A 20,520-nucleotide genomic window follows, 5' to 3' on the forward strand; every position below is an offset into this window, starting at 1 on the left:
CACAGAGCTTAAAATACAAAATGCATTTGTGCTCTTTTTTTCTTTCTCTTCCCAGTGGTAATCTCTCTCCCAATTCAGGTGTTTATCATTCCCTAGTGTGTTTTTATACTTTTATTGTACATGTATGTGACTACAAGTGATGTATTACATTGTTTAACTTGTTTAAAATTTTATATGAATATTGCATACTGTATAAACCACTCTGCAACATTTTTGGTTTTGCTCAACATGATGTTTTTGAGATGTATCCATGTGGATACGTATCTCTCATTCATTCATTTTCACTGCTCTATAGTGTTCAGTTACATGATGATATCATAATATTGATCTATTTTCTTGATTACAGGTATTTGGTTTGGGAACACATAGATGTCCATTAGCATCTTCAGAGAAGCATATGTCAAGATGGAATTAGATATGCAAGCGATTTATTGGAGAAACTCTTATGAAAGGGGAGGCAGGGTAAGATGTGGATCTGACAGGTGTGAAGGGAGAGTGGGAAGGAAAGAGGATGGAGGAGGAGAGCTTCACTGGAGTGACGTTCTAAGAACACCTTGACCAGGCCAAGAGTGAGTCCCTGAGAAAAGGTTGTCCTGTGTTGACAGGATGGCCCACTCTGACACCTGCATCCAGGTGAAGCACTGCAGTAGGTGTGAAGGTGTGGTGGCTGCAGCATGCAGCCCCCAGGGCAGGTTCTCTTGAAGAGTGTCCACTAGGTCTGCCACTGCACATGAGCAGAGAAGAAGTTTTCCTGCCTGGGGGACTTTCATTCATTCATCCTCTGTCTTTAAAAAAAGAGAGAGAGAGATTGAACAAGGTCATCACAGTGCGGTGTCATTAAAGCTGGGTCCTAAAGGACCATCTGGGGCATCATTGCTGGGGCCAGCAGTTACAGTAAGCCACTTGCATTTATTTCTTGATATCAGTTAAGCTCTGCTGCCGGGGACCTATAATCAAAGCTCTAGCAGGCTTCGAGATAAAGCTCTGAAATCTCACAGACCTGCATTTCATTCTCATTGCAGTCACTTGGCCATTGCATAACCTTGTACAAGTCATTTCACTACCATGATTCTCATTTTTCTCACATGCAAAATGAGAATAACCAGACCTATTTCAAGAGCTGTTTGGGGGACTGAAAGAGGCCATGTAAGCATGGTGCCTGACACACATAGTAGGTGCATGGAAAACAAATTTCTTCCTCATCCCACCAGGCTATTGTAAAAGATAAAGAGATCTATCCTTGGATGTGATTATTTTTCTCAAACTGAGAAATGTTTTAAAACTTAAGGTCTTAGTTCTACAAACTCCAGTTATCACAATCGGGATGAATCAGAGTGATCTCCACCAAACCTTCTTATTCACACCCATCACTCTTTCTAAAGCAGCATTTGTGATTAATCTCACTCTAGGGCTAAATCGGTCCCAAGCGCTTCCAAGGCACTTGATAAAGAAGCTCTCTGATTTATAGCAAACACCATTATTGAGCGGTGGCAGAGAGAGGCCATTGGGGGATTTGTCTTGCTGGAAACTCTGTCTGTTGGAGCCACTTCTTCTATTTTCCTAGATAAGAGCTCAATTTATTTCAAAATAGATGGATGGGATCCTTCTTAGTTGTGGTTGTTATTTCCTTGGTGGGGTAGGAGGGAGAGAAGATTTGAACAATTTTTAAAAACAAAAAACAATATTTACTCTTTTAAATTTGGGAAACTTTTTCAGCTTATACAGATATCAGGACTCATGAGAAGGCTAGGTACGTAGTAGATCTTCATTAATGAGTATTTTTGGAAGTGCACCATCATCTCATTTGATCTTCTCAGTGGCTTCATTTCCTATTTGACAAAAGAGGAAGCTGAGATTAAGAGTCTAGAGGTGGCAGAGCTGGAACTTTGATGGAGGCCCTGACCTGACCCTTACTGCCCTCCATGATCCAGAAACACAGTCATCAGACCCAATTCCATGAGCACAGATGCTTGAGAAACTGTCACATCATCAAACTGAAAACCTGGTTCACTAACACTGCAACATCCTTCTCACCTATTCTTTGGGCCCTTTTGGTTCTATTCCAGGAAACATGCATGGAACATTTGCCTCTCACTTGTGGTCTTTGTCACTTCCACCTACATGGTTGTCTCATCTGCTTGAACGGTTCCATTACAATGACTGAGAGCTCCTTACTCTGCATACTGTCCAGTGTTGTGAGCTCTTCTTACATGATTGGGCCAGCATATTGCCCTTGAAATGCAATTCTCCTAGACTTGGCCACTGGCAGAATAGGGGCAGGAAAATCAGGCTCAAGTAGACCTGGTTTGAAGCCATCCCACTTACATATGGGAAGTGACTTAACTTTCCTAAGTTCTCATTTGTAAAATGGAACCAATATTGTGTCAGTAGAAATATTTCTTGGTGCACATAAGAGAATAACCTACTAATAGTGGCATAAATAATAAAGACACTTGATATCTCACTTCACAAAATGTTTAAATGGAGGAAGTGCCAGTGCACCTGGCCCAGCAACTCAGTGATGATGGGGTTCCAGAGCAGTACCTCTGGAATTCTCTAGGCCTTCATAGCTTGGCACAATACTTACAACGCAGGGATAGAAAACAAGGGTACTAATAACAACAGGCTTTGACCTCAAACAAAAATATCCTTTACCGTGGCTTCTCTCTTTTCCAGAGAAACATTTTCCCTGGAAAATATTTGCTTTGTTTGATTTATTATTGGTCATATCTGGTCACATGCCTTTTGCTAGACCAGTCACTAGGTGGTGAACAACATTGCCATGACTGACTGAGATGCTCATGATTCATTCTCTTGGGCAGAGCACAATGTCACAAAGCCAAATGAAGTGTGCCAAAAAGGAAGAGCAAAAGTGACTCTTGGCTAGGCAACAGGCATATTTTAGTGTGTAAAATGAGAATGTATGCAGTGTTTAGTAGATTGGCATTTTGCTCCATAAGTATTAACTATTATTATAGCCTACTATTATTAAAAATGTTAATAAAAGTAACCAGGATCACTGACCATCTCCTCTTCCACCTAAAGATCTATTCACCTTCGACAGTGGTCTTGATGATCATGCTCCTCACAGCAAAGATAAAGGCACCCCAGGCAGGGCTGCCTTGCCACATAACTCAATTACGACACACATCAAGGTCCAGGTGAATGGCACTCTGCAAGTTGGCAGTGTTCAACTTGTGTGGCCATTAGCTTCAATCCTAAAAAGGAGGAAAGTATTCTTCAGTGTCATCTGTCTTCACAGCCTCTTATCTAAGAAGTGGCCACCTTCTATTGACCCTGACATAATATTATTTTAAGTTTAGCTTTATTTTTCTCATTACACTCTTAAGTCTCACACTGAAAGTTTCAACATCTCAGGTACAAAGAGGGAGAAGCAGGTCCCTCTGAGGAAGAGCCAGTGACCAGTTGTGCCTTTGAGATTGACCATGGGAGCTCTATCTGTCCTTCTTATATCACTGGGGCTGGGGTGGGACAGGCTCCCCAGCTCTGCTTGGATATATGAAATAGTCCCAGGAGAGAGGCCACAGAGAGCACTGTGGTAATCGCTGATTATTACTTCCTGTTATCTGGAGTACAAAACAAAGACTTGGTTGAAAAGGCCATCTTATATTTGTCCCTTAACATTCTCTGTCCTAAGAAAAGAATCTCTAAGAGATCTGACAAGAACTGAATCTCCTCTCAGACCTTGGCCCAACTTTCTTTTGTAAAGCAGCTTTGGAAATAGGTGGAGTGTATGCTATGAGGTAAGAGAGAAAGAGCAGTAGCAAGCAATGATCACTTACCCTGAGCCAGGCACCTCCAAGCCTAAACCCACTACCTTCTCACACATGCTCTATGAGGCAGGCATTCCAGATCATTTGGTAGGAAAAGAAGCTGTCCCAGGAAAGCTAAGTACTTCTCCAAGAAAGACATTTCCCCACATTACTCTGTATGTTCATATATTATGAATCAACCAACTAGCCAAGCTCCTTACACCTACTGTCTCCAAATGTCATTGTGTCAGGGGCCCAGGAGCTTGGAGGCCGGGGTAGCCTTAACTGACTTAGAGCTCTGGGCTCCAGTCTCCTCATTCCTAAAGTGGGTCAATCATATCTGTCTCACAGAACTGCTGCAGAGTCAAACCAGCTACTACATGTCAAGTGCTTTTAGGTCTTGGTTTGTAAGAGGTCTCAGGAAGGAATGGCAGTCATTATTATTGCTCTCCTTACTGCTTGTATTGTTAGTGACTTGATCCTACTAAGCCCCAGTGACCCCATCTCCAGAACAATCCGGCTCAAGGGCCCTCTGCAGAGCGAGTCTGAGCACTGCTGAGTAGGCTTCCCCAAGCCTGGTCTGTCTTCCCTGCCTGCATTTCCTTTCCATTTCAACTCTGACAGATTTCTGTGTTCCGGACGAGGCCATTGAGTGTTATCTGCAATCTGTTCTGGCTGTTAAATAAACTTTTCCTGCTCCAGGACAAGCTGCCACATGTATGTAAATATCATTTTATGCCTAGACTATGATTTCCAAGTCAAACTCCTACTTCATGGTGGCTATTAGGGTCACTCTGGATCCAGAGTCTATGAATCATGGATAATAAGCTCAAACCGCAAGGCTGCTCTGGGGACAAACTGTGTGGCCTGAGAATGGACTTGAGCATGTTTATGGGCACTCTGGACATCGCCGAACCACCTTCCGTGTCATCCTCATTTGAAGTATTTGCATATGAAGAGACAAAAAGCAAGGTGCACAATACTACATTTACAAAGCCCATTTCTGCCTGAGAGTGGATGGTTACTTCCTCAGAACAACCCCAGGAGTTATGGAGTCTCAGAACCACTTGTTGTGTAACCCAGAAGCCAATTCCTTTGCCTCTCTGAACTTCAATTTCTCCATCTATAAAGTGGATTTAATAACAATGTTTTATAGCTAACCTCACAGTGTGGGCTCCCCTAAAAACTGGCCGAGATAAGCACAAGAGTAGGACAGGTGAGCTGCAGTTAGCGTAGTTGGCAGTGATCTTAGGAAGCACTTGTGAGGGGCTGAAAGTAAGCCAGAAAACAGAGAAAAGCCAGTATGTGAAAGTTCTGGACCCAGGGGGCTCAGTCCCACAGGGCCCTTCTGTCAAACTGTGTGGTGCAGACCCCAGAATCATCCCATGAAGATGGAGATGCAGAGGGCTATGTCCCCTGATTCATTTCCACTAACCTGGGGATGGCCTTGGGCTTGAATCTCCCAATCCCCGCACTTCCAGCTGATACTGCTTATGGTTAAGTAACATATGGTTAAGTGTCATCTGTGGTGCCAAAGGAACCCCTGGGGAGGACAGCAAGCACCCTCAGCAGCTGCAGGTGAGCTTGAGTCCATGGGAGATGAGTGTGGCCCCTCCAGTCATCCTGACACCAACTCTGAATGCTAGCCAACTCAGATGCATCCTGACAGTACTTCTTACACCCTGGAGTGTGCTGAGCCCTGGACACACACAGGGTCCTCACGACAACCCCACAAAGCACCATTGTAGATATCTTCATTTTCTAAGCAGAAAACAGTCTTAGAGAGTGAGGTAACCCACCCAGAACCAGCCAGTCTCAGACCCAGGTCTGGGTGGCTGCAGAGGCTGAGCTCTTAGGGGCAAGGCTTTGGGGCAAAGCTGAAAAGGAGTCCATCTGTCTGCTAGAACTGTTGAGACTCCACTGAGGAATTCGATGGCACAACATTAAAAGGCGATAATAGTTACTGTTCTTTAAATTGACTTAAGAAGCATGTATTGAGCAGTGCTTTGGACTGTGGACAAAAAACAATGAAAATAACAGAGCTCCTGCCCCAAAGGTACTCCCAGGCCAGTAGCCACAGGCAGGACTGCATTATTATATGGCAGGTAGTGATAGGACTCTTCCTGTCTTCACATCATAGGGCAAGGACAAATTGAGGTTCTGAGAGGCAGAGTGACTTGTCAGATCCCCCCAGTAAGGAAGACAAGATATAAATCCACAGTATCTGAACTCAAATCCCTGGCTGTTTCCAAAACTAGTTCTCCTAAGAGGAGGAGCTAGTTCATAGAGATTAGATCAAGTCAAGGCTTATGGCCTGAAAGACTTTGGGTAGCTACAAGTGTCAAATAAGCCTGTGATTTACAAGGGATATAGATACTCTGAAGAATGTTACGCCACCTGCAATTCCCCTCAGTGCTTGACAAGGATTCTGCTGAGTAATAAAGGCGTTTGCAAAGTCTCATTGTATTGGGAATTCAGTTGCGGACTTTCCTTCCTTGCTTGCTTAATATGTGTAGGTTTACTATTAATATTTTATGTGTTTTCCCTGAAAATAGGAGTCTTAACAGAACCAGGGTTAGAACATAAAAATCAGACTTCTTATGGAACAGTGATTTCAGATTTCCTCATTTGCTATGAAACTCTGAGTAACCAAGATTGCTATGAGAAAATACAAAAACAGATTCTAGCTGCCGATTCCCTGTTGACTACTCTCAGATGACCTGAAACATGTAGGAAAATAATTCCAACCCCATCAGGAAGGAATAACAGGAACAGAAGAAATAAAGTGTTCCTCAATGTTAAGTTCAATGTTAAGTATAAGATGATATCATATATTTCTTAGCTTAAAATGTGTAGCATTTATTAACTACAGCAGTAGTCACATGACTGACATTTATTCAACCCTACTGAACTTGCTTTAACCTTTATGATCAGTTAAATATTAATATGTCTTATTGTTTAGTTATAGGTTATCACAAGTAAACAATTACTAGAATAATCAGAATACTTCCTTGTCTAGTCTAGTAATGATCATACAAAATATTTTTGTTTTTCTCCTTGTGATCTTTTCCTGTTCTGAAAAAACATGTGTAACTGCCTACCTTTTAATGTATAAAAAGCTGGCTGGGAAAAATAAAATTTAGAACTTAGCATCCATTCCTTGAGTTTGTGTTGCTTTGTTCTCCACCTCGCCGACGCCTACTCCATCACCTGTGACCACTACGACCCCTGCTAGGGTTGGACCCCGGCAGAAGAAAAATAAAGCAGACTGTACGGTTAGTGAATGGTTAAAGGGTGCATAACTGATGGGGCTTTTCTTATCTTAAGTGCTTATGGGTGTAGCTGAGGCTTAGTGACCCCTGGACATTAGGAAGAGGTAACGTAAAAATGCCCCTGGGTACCTGGGTGAGGCTTTCCCATTACTGTTAGTAAATGAAGTTCACCCAAAAGTTTCCTCAAACATTCAAGAAAAGACCATTCCTTGCTTGTTTGTACAAATTTGTTCATACCTCCATTCATTAATGCTTTCAATCTTTTGCCTTGAATTCACTTAGCACTTAATGTGCCAATACATGTCAAGGCTAGCTTTCAGTTAGCTGATTGGCTCATCACAAGCAGTTACTATTGAGAAATAAGATACTGGAAAGTTTCAGGGATTGTGAAGCAGGAGAAAATCTGTTCCTGCAGAAGGAGGGCCCCAAATAAACATTTCCCTGTTGCCCTCTCAATTGCTTTCATTTGTGTGTAAAAGTATGTTAAGACAGTTAAACTTTTGAGTCTCACAGACCTGGACTATCTTTGTATTTGTGGTCAAGTGCCACAGTCCTATAACCCAAAGTTTACAGGATTGCTGTGAGGATTAAAAGGAGATAAAGACCATAGGATCTTGCCTTTTGTAGGGATCAACAAATATTAGTTCCCATTCTTCCAGTCAATCATATGGAGAATAGACTGGTGATTCCAGGAAAAGGCTGGTCTCATTTTTCTATATTTAAACATCAGAATAAAGAAACTGATGACATATTAATTAGCTTTCTGTCACTGTGACAAAATACTTGGGAAAATTAACTTAAAGGAGGAAAGATTTCTTTTGGCTCACAGTTTCAGAGGTTTCAGTCCATGGTCACTTGGCTCCATTATTTTAGGGCCTGTGGTGAAACAGAGCATCATGGTGGAGAGTGCATGGTGAAGCAAAGCACTCACCAATGGTGACCAGGAAGCAGAAAGCAAGAGGTAGGGGCTGGGGACAAAATATATCCTCCAAGGGCACACCCTCAGTGACTTCCTTCCTTCAACAAGGCCCCATCTACTAAAGTTCCACCTCTTTCCAATAACCTATTGAACTTTGATACATCAATGTTTTTAATCCACTATTGAGGTTAGAGCCCTAATGATCCAATCACTTCTTAAAGGTCCCACTGCTGAACATTGAACATTGGAAATCAAGCCTTCAACACCTGAGTTTTGGGGGAACATTTCATATCCCAGTCATAACAATGGAGATCAGAAGCACTAGCCAGACCAGGACAGATCATCATCAGTTCAGAGTTATAATAGATTAGGTAAATGACCATCTTTCTGGAAATGTCCTCGCTAATAATGCCAGCATGTAAAAATCAGTATGGGTAGAGCACTCTGGATGCTGTTTGAAGCAGATGCCTATTGCTATATTTAAAACCTAGAATAAACCCTGGAAACTAGGCAGGGCAAATGTTACTACCCCACTTTCCCAAAGAAAAAAGAAAAAATAAGATGTGAGACCAGTGATGTTGTACTTGATTCTCTTACAGCTACAATATCAAAGGGAAATAATTATAGAAAAAAATTAAATTTGATTTGCTTCTATGCAGAACTAGTTACTTTAGAAGATACGTCCTTAAATATAGAACAATAAAATCCTGGAGACCATCCATCATGTCTAACCCACAAAAATATGGTCATACCTTGTATCTATTGGCCAAAATTTATACATGTTAATTTTACTTTCTTCTATATTCTCAAGGTATGGGGGAAAGCAGAGCTGATTTTAAACCAACACAGCTCAAGATGAGGTTCCAGACCCCTTGTGGTCTGTGACTATGGTAGTAGGAATCTGCCAGATATGCTTAGTATTTCCAAGAGCTTAACTAAAAGTTTTAGATTTTCTCTCACATAATTAGGCCATCCAAACAAATTTCTGCCTTTGGGTGGAATTTGGAATGGCAGAGGGCACACTATGATCAGAGACTCTGATTAGTCTCTGATGATATCATAGACATTCCAAGAGCTGGAAACTGGACTACACTGTAACTTCTGCCCCTTGCTCAGCAGTCTCAACTCCTAATCAGCTGGGGCAGTGAGACACCCTGGTCCTGAGTCTAGACACTCTGACCCTTTGACACAGAGAACTGTTGTGCAAAACTTCTTGTGCACAAAGCCAAGAAAAGGAGTGCTTGGTGATTGGAAGGTGGGAGCCACTGGCTAACGCTTCTGATGGAAGTCAGTGGGTCAGGTGTAGAGGGTGGAATATTGAGGTTTTCTTCCCAGAAATGAATGAGGGTATTTGTCACCACAGATTACAGAACTCTCTAGGCCCTAAAAGAACAGGACTTTTACCCTCCACTTGTATGGATATGCTTAAAATTGGATATTTTTACCTTCTCTCTTTAGAGTATTAAAATGAATGGTTTTAAGTAAAGGGAAAGAGGTACTGTCCTGCTGTTCACTAGTGAGGGGTGAAGGGAAACAAACTCCATACCTTCATGAGATTTGCAGAAAATGAATGAAAGACACAGACTTCGTAGTTAAAAGATGAGGATTTGCATCTCAGTTCGACATTAAAAGTCAAGCAGTGTAGGACACATTGCTTAATATCTTTGAGCTTTAGTTTCCAGAGGAAAAAATGGAAGCGATACTTGCTTCTCCAAAAAATGTGGTATTGCAGAAAGAACACTGGATTACAAATCAGTGAGTCCTTTAGCTCTAATCCCAGTTTAGCCATTTACTTGAAATATGTACTTAGATAATTCACCTAATTCCTTCAAGCTGTTTCTCTCCTGTAATACTATTTTTCCTTCCAACCTAATAAGTTAGTTTTAAGAATATAATGTAGGTTATAAAACAAAAACAAACAAAAAAACCTTATGTGGTAAAGTGAATAAACTAATTTACTATCATAGCAAAGTAAAAACTTAGGCTCTTTTTGCTGAGATTAAATATCATTTCAGGACAAATTTTTAAGGAATTATCTGTTTGTCTGCTGAAAGAGGATAAACCTAACAGGTTTCAATTCTAGTCCAGCCACTTCCTCACTAGGACCTGTGGTTGCATGTCCCACTGCACATTCTGTTTGCTGGTGTTGATGGTGCACCTCCTCAACTCCAGGGCTGGAGCCCAATGAGTCCAGGTCAATCAGGATGATCCTGTCCCTTGTCTTGGTAATTGCTTCAGGATGCAGTTAGAGTGTTGAAGGCTTTGTTGCAATAGTTGTAGGCTGAGTTGCTCTTTCCACTTGGGTATGAATGAAGCATGTTACCATGAGAGCTGCTGATAGCCACCTTGATAACATCAGGGAAAAGTGAAGCCACAGTTGAGAAAAATCACATAGCAAAATGTCCATTGCTTTGATTACATTGTGATCCTCTGGATTAAACTACACACTTCTGGGGTTTTCTGTTAGGTGAGGCAATATATTTTCTTGGATCAGTTTGAGTTGGTTTTTCTGTTCTTATAAGTAAAGTTTCTTCCTTGTCTTTGATAGCCTAGCTGTGACAAACTTCATTGCCCCTCTAAATTTCAGTTTCCTGATCTCCAAAGGGGACAGTATAATATCTATCATTTATAAGGTTGAACTGAGAGGTTCAAAGGCACTTGGTACAAAGCAGACATTTGATTAAAAAAAAATGGTTATGGTTGGAGCTGTAGACTTTATGATGCCTTAAGCACATCATTTCACTTAATCATTGCATCAAACCTCTGAGGACAATAAATGAAGAAATGAGGATTACAAAGTTTCAGTGACCTGTCCAGAGTCCCAAGGCTAGCTTCCAAGAGGCAGAGATTTCACAAAATGTGACTGTTTCTCCTTTCTTCATTCTTTTACCCTTTGACCAGATGGTTGATGTTGAGTATACAGTGGTAATAAAATATTAATTTTATGCCCATAATGTGACAAAAACTATAAGGTATTAAATAAATACCAATAAATACACACATTCTCTTTTAGTTTTACAGGATACAGTTTCACAATTATCTGCATCATAAAAGAGATTAGATTGTTTGTGCCTTCAATTTACTGACCTCATGCTCCTAATGACTGAGCTAACCAGGCAACATTTAAATCTTATAGGAACAGGGATAGTGCAGACAGTAACAAGAAAAATTCTACAACTAAATGTAGAACGTAAAGAGGTTGTTTTAATATGATATTTGTATGTGTGTGTGTGTGTGTGTGTGTGTGTATGTATATATATACATACACACACACCTTACATTCTAATTGCTGTTTGTTCTTGAAACCCTGATCAAAATGTAGTTATTTCTTTTATATTTGATTCCATGGGTTAAAAAATGTCTTTTTCACATAACTACAAAGTATTATCTCTATTATCTCTGCTTTTTCTGACATGATGTCAACTTGCACACGTTTTCTTAGAAAGTCTGAACAACACAATCAGATGTGGCAAGGGGGTGGAAGGAAAAATAGACTAGGGTTCTCCACTACACTATTTTCTTAGAGAATCCGCAGGGAAATCAAACACTGTTTTACTGTTTACCTCTGGGTGACATTCTCCAAACGTCTTTCCATGTTATGGAGTGCCTCTTACAAAACCCAATCACCAGGAAAGTGAAGAATGACAGTATGGACAACAGGCACTGTGAATTTCTCCCTTACAAGTGTTGTCTTGTGTGCAGATCAAGGAATATCTTCTGAGCTATATAATAAAACCACGGGAAAGAAAAACTGACTCTGAACTTGTCTTCTTAACACTAGGCAAATAATTTGTCTAAGCAAATTTAACAGCATTAGGACACATCCTAAATGAGATGCCACAGGCTCCCACAGGCAGGGAGGGTCCCACTTTCCTGTGCTGTCTCACCCCTGCTTTCCATGCAATTTTGATAGAAGGGTCTAAAAGGAATACCTGAAAAATTCATCCTGCAGCCAATACAGGTGGTCTCAGATTTTATATTGCAAGATGTTTACCTGTATTGAAGCCACACATGAGGAAACAAACGAATGAGAGTAGAATTTTTTTCTTGTCTTTTGATAACTTAAAGATATCTGAGAGTTGTGGAAAATAGGCAGATTGGTAGTCAGACATAGCTTTGCTCTTTCTAAGTAAGGGACATTGAATATATTTTTTAAAACCTCTCCAAGTCTATTTTTCAGAGTAAAATGAAAATAAAACCTTTCCACAAGGTGGTAGAATAAATGAATACAGGGTCCAGCTCATAGTAGATGATCAAAAAAGTAGTTTCTTTCCCTTTCAATTCCCTAAAAAATTATTTATTCAATATAAAGTGTTTTAAGAAAAATGTCTGCCTTAGGAATATAACTAGAATGTTGCTAGTCTTCACCAGTTTGGGAGTACAAATAATACTGTATAATTAAACTCATATTTTAAAATTTACTCCCAAATTTATATAATACAGCAATTTCTGGGCATCACTGGGACTTTTCTCATCTTTCTCCTCCAGCACTTTTGCTGATGTCTAGTAGTCAGGGAGATGAACATGGGGGCAGCATCTCGCTCCTGCTTCTCCTAGTGCTATCAATGAGAACACAGTGGCTGTCTTCTCTGAGAATCCCAGAGATTTCCAAGCTGTAATACTGCTGAGGACCCAAAAAGGCATGACTTTCTCTTAAGACTGTACCAAACACGCTATGACAGCATGAAAATCACCCTCGCTCCCAATTTTGTGGTTTGTTCTATTGTCTGAACCAAAAACAGCACTTCTTTTTTTTTATTTTATTGTAAACAAATGGGATACATGTTGTTTCTCTGTACATGGCGTAAAGGCATACCATTTGTGTAATCATAAATTTACATAGAGTAATGTTGTTTGATACATTCTGTTATTTTTTCCCTTCCCCGCACCCCTCCCACCCCTCTTTTCCCTCTATACAGTCCTTCCTTCCTCCATACTTGCCCCCCTCCCTAACCCTAACTCTAACCCTAACACTAACCCTTCCCACCCCCCATTATGTGTCATCATCCACTTATTAGCGATATCATTCTTCCTTTGCCTTTTTGAGATTGGCTTATCTCACTTAGCTTGATATTCTCCAATTTCATCCATTTGCCTGCAAATGCCATAATTTTATCATTCTTTATGGCTGAGTAATATTCCATTGTATATATATACCACAGTTTCTTTATCCACTCATCAATTGAAGGGTATCTAGGTTGGTTCCACAGTCTGGCTATTGTGAATTGAGCAGCTATAAACATTGATGTGGCTGTATCTCTGTAGTATGCTGATTTTAAGTCCTTTGGGTATAGGCCAAGGAGTGGGATAGCTGGGTCAAATGGAGGGTCCATTCCGAGTTTTCTAAGGAATCTCCACACTGCTTTCCAGAGTGGCTGCACTAATTTGCAGCCCCACCAGCAATGTATGAGTGTACCTTTCTCCCCACATCCTCGCCAACACCTGTTGTTGCTCGTATTCTTGATAATCGCCATTCTAATTGGGGTGAGATGGAATCTTAGGGTGGTTTTGATTTGCATTTCTCTTATTACTAGAGATGTTGAACATTTTTCCGTATGTTTGTTGATTGCTTGTAGATCTTCTTCTGTGAAGTGTCTATTCATTTCCTTAGCCCATTTGTCCCCTGGATTATTTGAATTCTTGGAGTAGAGTTTTTTGAGTTCTTTATAGATTCTGGAGATTGTGCTCTACCTGAAGTATGATTGGCAAAGATATTCTCCCACTCTATAGGCTCTTTCTTCGCATTGCTGATAGTTTCCTTTGCTGAGAGAAAGCTTTTTAGTTTGAATCTATCCCAGTTATTGATTCTTGCTTTTATTTCTTGTGCTATGGGAGTCCTGTTAAGGAAGTCTGATCCTAGACCAACAAGGTGAAGATTTGCACCTACTTTTTCTTTTATAATCTGCAGGGTCTCTGGTCTGATTCCGAGGTCCTTAATCCATTTTGAGTTTAGTTTCGTGCATGGTGAGAGATATGGGTTTAGTTTCATTCTGTTGCATATGGATTTCCAATTCTCCCAGCACCATTTGTTGAAGAGGCTATCTGTTCTCCAGCATATTTTTGGCCCCTTTGTCTAGTATGAGAAAATCATATTTATTTGGGTTTGTGTCCGTGTCCTCTATTCTGTACCATTGATCTACCTTTCTATTTTGGTACCAATACCATGCTGTTTTTGTTACTATTGCTTTGTAGTAGAGTTGAAGATCTGGTATTGCAATACCCCCTGTTTCACTCTTCCTGATAAGGATTGCTTTAGCTATTCTGGGTTTCTTATTCTTCCAGATGAATTTCATAATTGCTTGCTCTATTTCTGTAAGGTACGTCATTGGAATTTGCACAATCAGAGAGGGCCGGGGACTCGAACCTGGGTCTCCAGGATGAGAGTCAGGCACTCTACGTGAGGGGCTATACGGCCAGCACTACGTCATTGGGATTTTAATTGGAATTGCATTGAATTTGTATAGCACTTTAGGTAGTATGGCCATTTTGACAATATTAATTCTTCCTATCCAAGAACATGGAAGATCTTTCCATCTTCTAAGGTGTTCTTTAATTTCTTTCTTTAGTGTTGTATAGTTCTCATTGTAGAGGTCTTTCACCTCTTTTGTGAGATTGATTCCCAAGTGTTTTATTTTTTTCGAGGCTATTGTGAATGGGGTAGTTTTCCTAATTTCTCTTTCTGAAGATTCATCACTTATGTATAAAAATGCGTTGGATTTATGGGCATTGATCTTGTAACCTGCTACTTTACTGAATTCACTTATGAGTTCTAAGAGTTTTCTGGTGGAATTTCCAGGTTCCTCTAAATATATAATCATGTCATCAGCGAACAGGGATAGTTTGAGTTCTTCTTTTCCAATTTGTATCCCTTTAATTTCTTTGGTTTGTCTAATTGCTCTGGCCAAAGTCTCAAGAACGATGTTGAATAGAAGTGGTGAAAGAGGGCATCCCTGCCTTGTTCCAGTTTTTAGGGGGAATGCTTTCAGTTTTTCACCATTTAGAATGATATTAGCCATGGGCTTAGCATAAATGGCCTTTACAATGTTAAGGAATGTTCCCACTATCCCTATTTTTTCTAGTGTTTTGAGCATGAAGGGGTGCTGTATTTTATCAAATGCTTTTTCTGCATCTATTGAAATAATCATGTGATTCTTGACTTTAAGTCTATTAATATGGTGAATTACGTTTATTGATTTCCTGATGTTGAACCAACCTTGCATCCCTGGGATGAAACCCACTTGATCATGGTGCACTATCTTTTTAATATGTTTTTGTATGCAATTTGCTAAAATTTTGTTGAGAATTATTGTGTCGATGTTCATTAAGGATATTGGTCTGAAATTTTCTTTCCTTGATGAGTCTCTGTCTGGTTTAGGTATCAGTGTGATATTGGCTTCATAGAATGAGTTTGGGAGGGTTCCCTCCTCTTCTATTTTATGGAATACTTTGAGAAGTATTGGAATGAGCTGTTCTTTAAAGGTTTTGTAGAACTGGGCTGAGAACCCATCTGGTCCCGGACTTTTCTTTGTTGGTAGGCTTTTGATGACTTCTTCTATTTCAGTACTTGAAATTGGTCTATTTAAATTGTTTATGTCCTCCTCGTTCAGTTTAGGCAATTCATATGTCTCTAGAAACCTGCTGACGTCTTCGAAATTTTCTATTTTGTTGGAGTATAGGTTTTCAAAATAGCTTCTAATTATGTTTTGTATTTCAATCCTGTATGTTGTGATATTTCCTTGTTCATTCCGAATTTTAGTGATTTGGGTTTTCTCTCGTCTTCTCTTTGTTAGTGTGGCTAAAGGTTTATCAATTTTCTTTATTTTTTCAAAGAACCAACTATTTATTTTGTCAATTTTTTGTATTGTTTCTTTTGTTTCAATTTCATTGATTTCAGCTCTGAGTTTAACTATTTCCTGTCTTCTACTACTTTTGGTGTTGGTCTGTTCTTCTTTTTCTAGGGCTTTGAGCTGTAGCATTAGCTTGTTTATTTGTTGAGTTTTACTTCTTTTATTAAATGCGCTCCATGAAATAAATTTCCCTCTAAGTACTGCTTTCATAGTGTCCCAGAGATTTTGATATGTTGTTTCTTTGTTCTCATTTACCTCTAAGAATTTTTAATTTCCTTCCTAATATCTTCTGTTATCCATTCATCATATAATAGTATATTGTTTAATCTCCAGATGTTGGAATAGTTTCTGTGTTTTACTCTTTCATTTATTTCTAACTTCAATCCATTATGATCTGATAGAATACATGGCAGTGTCTCTATCTTCTTGTATTTGCTAACATTAGCTTTGTGGCATAATATATGGTCTATTTTAGAGAAGGATCCATGTGCTGCTGAGAAGAAAGTGTATTCGCTCTTGGTTGGATGGTATATTCTATAAATGTCCGTTAAGTCTAAATTATTGATTGTGTTATTGAGATCTATGGTTTCTTTGTTCAATTTTTGTCTGGAAGATCTGTCCAGTGGTGAGAGAGGCGTGTTAAAATCACCTAGTATTATTGTGTTATGGTTTATTTGGTTTCTGAAATTGAGAAGGATTTGTTTGACATACATGGATGAGCCACTGTTTGGGGCACAGATGTTTATGATTGTTATATCTTGCAGATTTATGCTTCCCTTAAGCAGTATGAAATGACCTTCTTTATCCCTTCTGACTAACTTTGGCTTGAAGTCCACATTATCGGAAATGAGGATGGATACTCCAGCTTTTTTGCTGAGTCCATGTGCATGGTATGTTTTTCCCCATCCTTTCACCTTTAGTCTATGGGTATCTTTTTCTATGAGGTGAGTCTCTTGCAGGCAACATATTGTTGGATCTTTCTTTTTAATCCAATCTGCCAGTCTATGTCTTTTGATTGATGAATTCAGGCCATTAACATTCAGGGTTATTATAGAGATATGATTTGGTTTCCCGGTCATTTGGTTCATTTTTTAAATTTTATTTATTTATTTGTTTGACACAACTTGTTTCCTCCTTTATTTGACAATTCCTTTAGGATAATTCCTCCCTTTGCTGATTTGCTTCTTTGTTTTTCATCTCTTCCTCATGGAATATATTGCTGAGAATGTTCTGCAATGCTGGCTTTCTTTTTGTAAATTCTTTTAGCTTTTGTTTATCATGGAAGGATTTTATTTCATCGTCAAATTTGAAGGTAAGTTTTGCTGGGTATAAGATTCTTGGTTGGCATCCATTTTCTTTCAGAGCTTGAAAAATGTTGTTCCAGGGCCTTCTAGCTTTTAGGGTCTGGATTGAAAAATCTGCTGATATCCGTATTGGTTTCCCCCTGAATGTAATTTGATTCCTCTCTCTTGCAGCCTTTAAAATTCTGTCTTTATTTTGTATGTTAGGTATTTTCATTATAATGTGCCTTGGTGTGGGTCTGTTGTAATTTTGTGTATTTGGAGTCCTATAAGCCTCCTGAACTTGATTTTCCATTTCATTCTTCAGATAAGGGAAATTTTCTGATATTATTTCATTGAATAAATTGCTCATTCCTTTGGCTTGTTTCTCTAGGCCTTCCTCAATCCCAATAATTCTTAAATTTGGCCTTTTCATGATATCCCATAGTTCTTGTAGATTCTGTTCATGATTTCTTACCATCTTCTGTTTCTTCAACTTTGTTTTCAAGGTTAAATATTTTGTCTTCAGTGTCTGAGGTTCTGTCTTCCAGGTGTTCTATCCTATTGGATATGCTTTCTATGGAGTTCTTAATTTGGTTTATTGTTTCCTTCATGTCAAGGATTTCTGTTTGGTTTTTTTTTCAATATCTCTAACTCTTTATTGAAATGATCTTTTGCTTCCTGTATTTGCTCTTTTAACTGTCAATTGGTGCGATCATTCAATGCTTGCATTTGCTCTTTCATCTCCTCATTCAGTGCATGCATTTGCTCTTTCATCTCATCGTTTGCTTCTCTGATCATTTTAATTACGTACATTCTGAACTCCTTTTCTGTCATTTCTTCTGCCATGCAGTCATTGGGTTTTATTGATGTAACATCTAGATTTGTTTGCAGCATTTTCTTTCCTTGTTTTCTCATATTGTTCAGGTTTCAGTGGACTGCTGAGATATTGCAGATTTCCTCTATTGACTTACAATGTCCCTGAAGATTTCTATATATATCCCCCCTTAGCCTTCAGTAGGCTGAAGTCTTGGAGGAAGTTGATAATGCGGTGCTCCACAAGGAAGCTGCCTCTCTAGGAGTGGTGGCCTTCAGGTGGGGTATAATCCCTGCTAGTGGGCAGAGGTGCCTCCACTTGTTGACCAGTGGTCATCCAAAGGGTACCTAGGCTGCGGGCTGAGGCAAGGCCTGTTTGGGCCTGAGTCTCTGGTTTTACCGTCCTTGTGAGGAAACCTCACCCGGCAGGGAAGACTCACCCGGTGGGGAGGTCTCACTGGTCAGTTCCCTCCTAGAGGTTCCCCTCAATTTACAGCTACCACCTGGGCTGGGCTGCCTTCCTCTGCAAAGTTCCCAGGGGCCCGGCCCTACCTCCTGGGCCTGGGAGCCTCACCCTTCGCAGATGAATCTCCTTAGGCTGCCCCTCCTCAGAGAATCTGCCCACAGGCCTGGAACCTTTGCTCCGCCCTAAGCCTGTCTCTGTGCGGCTCTTCCACCAAGAAGCCTCCTAGATCCTGGGACCCTGCTCTGCACCTAATCGCCTGGCTATGCGGCCCCTCCTCTGAGCAGCCACCTGGGGCCCCGTACAATCGCTCTGAGTCCCAGAGACCCGCCACATGCCTCTTCCTCCAGACAGCCGCCCAGTATTCCGGTGTGGTCACTAGGAGTCCAAGAAACTCACTGCGTGCCTCCACCTCCCACCAACCACCCGTAGCCCTGGGCAATCAATCACTCCGAGTCGAAGTGACCCTCCCCGTTCCTCCTCCTTCTCCAGATAACCCCCCGGGTGTTCAGGAGCAGTCGCTCTGAGTGGCTCTGAATCCACGTGACCCACTGCACGGGTCCTCTGGGCAACCGTCCGGAGCTCTGGTGTGGCCACTGGAGACCAAGCGACGCACCGCGCTTCTCCTCCAGGCAGCCCCCCTGTGTTCAGGAGATGTCACTTTAAGTCCAAACAACTCACCACTCGCCTTCTCCTCTGTGCAGCCGCCTGGAGCGCTAATGCAGTCACTGCGAGTCCAAACGACCCGCCGCGCTCCTCTTCCTCCTGCTCGTCCTCAGGGCAGGCCCCGGTGTTCAGAAGCAGTCGTTCTGAGTCCAAACAACTCGCCACGCAGCTTCTCCTCTGGCAACCGCCTGTAGCTCTGGTGCAGTCACTCCGAATCCAAGCGGCCACGTTCCTCCTCCTCCTCCTCAGGGCAGGCCCCGGTGTCCTGAGTCCACACAGCTCTCCTCGCCACTCCTCCCCTGGGCAGCCGCCGGAGCCCCAGTGGTTGCTCCAAGTCCCAGCGCTGTGCCGAGCGGCCTCCTTTACGGCGCTCCCAGTTGTCCGAGTTCACTGCTCCAGCGGGGGGAGGCGTGTCTCGCCGGCAGCTCTACTTCACAAAGTTTCCTGTGTTCCGGGACCACCGTCCCATCCGGGATGCCTTCCCAACGGGTGAGAGTCACCCGGCTGCTCTGAGTTGGTCCCAAGTGTCTCAATATCTCCTCTTTTGAATCCTGAGTCCTGGAGCAACATGAAATGCAGCCACCCTCTAGGCCGCCATCTTGAAACCTCTCCACTCATCAATTGAAGGGCATCTAGGATGGTTCCACAGTCTGGCTATTGTGAATTGAGCAGCTATGAACATTGATGTGGCTGTATCTCTGTAGTATGCTGATTTTAAGTCCTTTGGGTATAGGCCAAGGAGTGGGATAGCTGGGTCAAATGGAGGGTCCATTCCAAGTTTTCTAAGGAATCTCCACACTGCTTTCCAGAGTGGCTGCACTAATTTGCAGCCCCACCAGCAATGTATGAGTGTACCTTTCTCCCCACATCCTCGCCAACACCTGTTGTTGCTCGTATTCTTGATAATCGCCATTCTAATTGGGGTGAGATGGAATCTTAGGGTGGTTTTGATTTGCATTTCTCTTATTACTAGAGATGTTGAACATTTTTCCGTATGTTTGTTGATTGCTTGTAGATCTTCTTCTGTGAAGTGTCTATTCATTTCCTTAGCCCATTTGTCCCCTGGATTATTTGAATTCTTGGAGTAGAGTTTTTTGAGTTCTTTATAGATTCTGGAGATTAGTGCTCTACCTGAAGTATGATTGGCAAAGATATTCTCCCACTCTGTAGGCTCTTTCTTCGCATTGCTGATAGTTTCCTTTGCTGAGAGAAAGCTTTTTAGTTTGAATCTATCCCAGTTATTGATTCTTGCTTTTATTTCTTGTGCTATGGGAGTCCTGTTAAGGAAGTCTGATCCTAGACCAACAAGGTGAAGATTTGCACCTACTTTTTCTTTTATAATCTGCAGGGTCTCTGGTCTGATTCCGAGGTCCTTAATCCATTTTGAGTTTAGTTTCGTGCATGGTGAGAGATATGGGTTTAGTTTCATTCTGTTGCATATGGATTTCCAATTCTCCCAGCACCATTTGTTGAAGAGGCTATCT

At 41.1% G+C, this 20,520-nt stretch overlaps 1 protein-coding gene across 5 annotated transcripts in view; it reads right to left on the bottom strand.

The window, feature by feature from the left end:
- The window catches only part of OMA1 (OMA1 zinc metallopeptidase), a 128,875-nt gene that overhangs the window by 42,574 nt on the left and 65,781 nt on the right, over positions 1–20,520 (bottom strand). The gene's annotated exons all lie outside the window — the stretch shown is intronic.

This window comes from Sciurus vulgaris (assembly GCF_902686455.1).
Source record: "Sciurus vulgaris genome assembly, chromosome: 1".
Taxonomy (NCBI): Eukaryota; Metazoa; Chordata; class Mammalia; order Rodentia; family Sciuridae; genus Sciurus; species Sciurus vulgaris.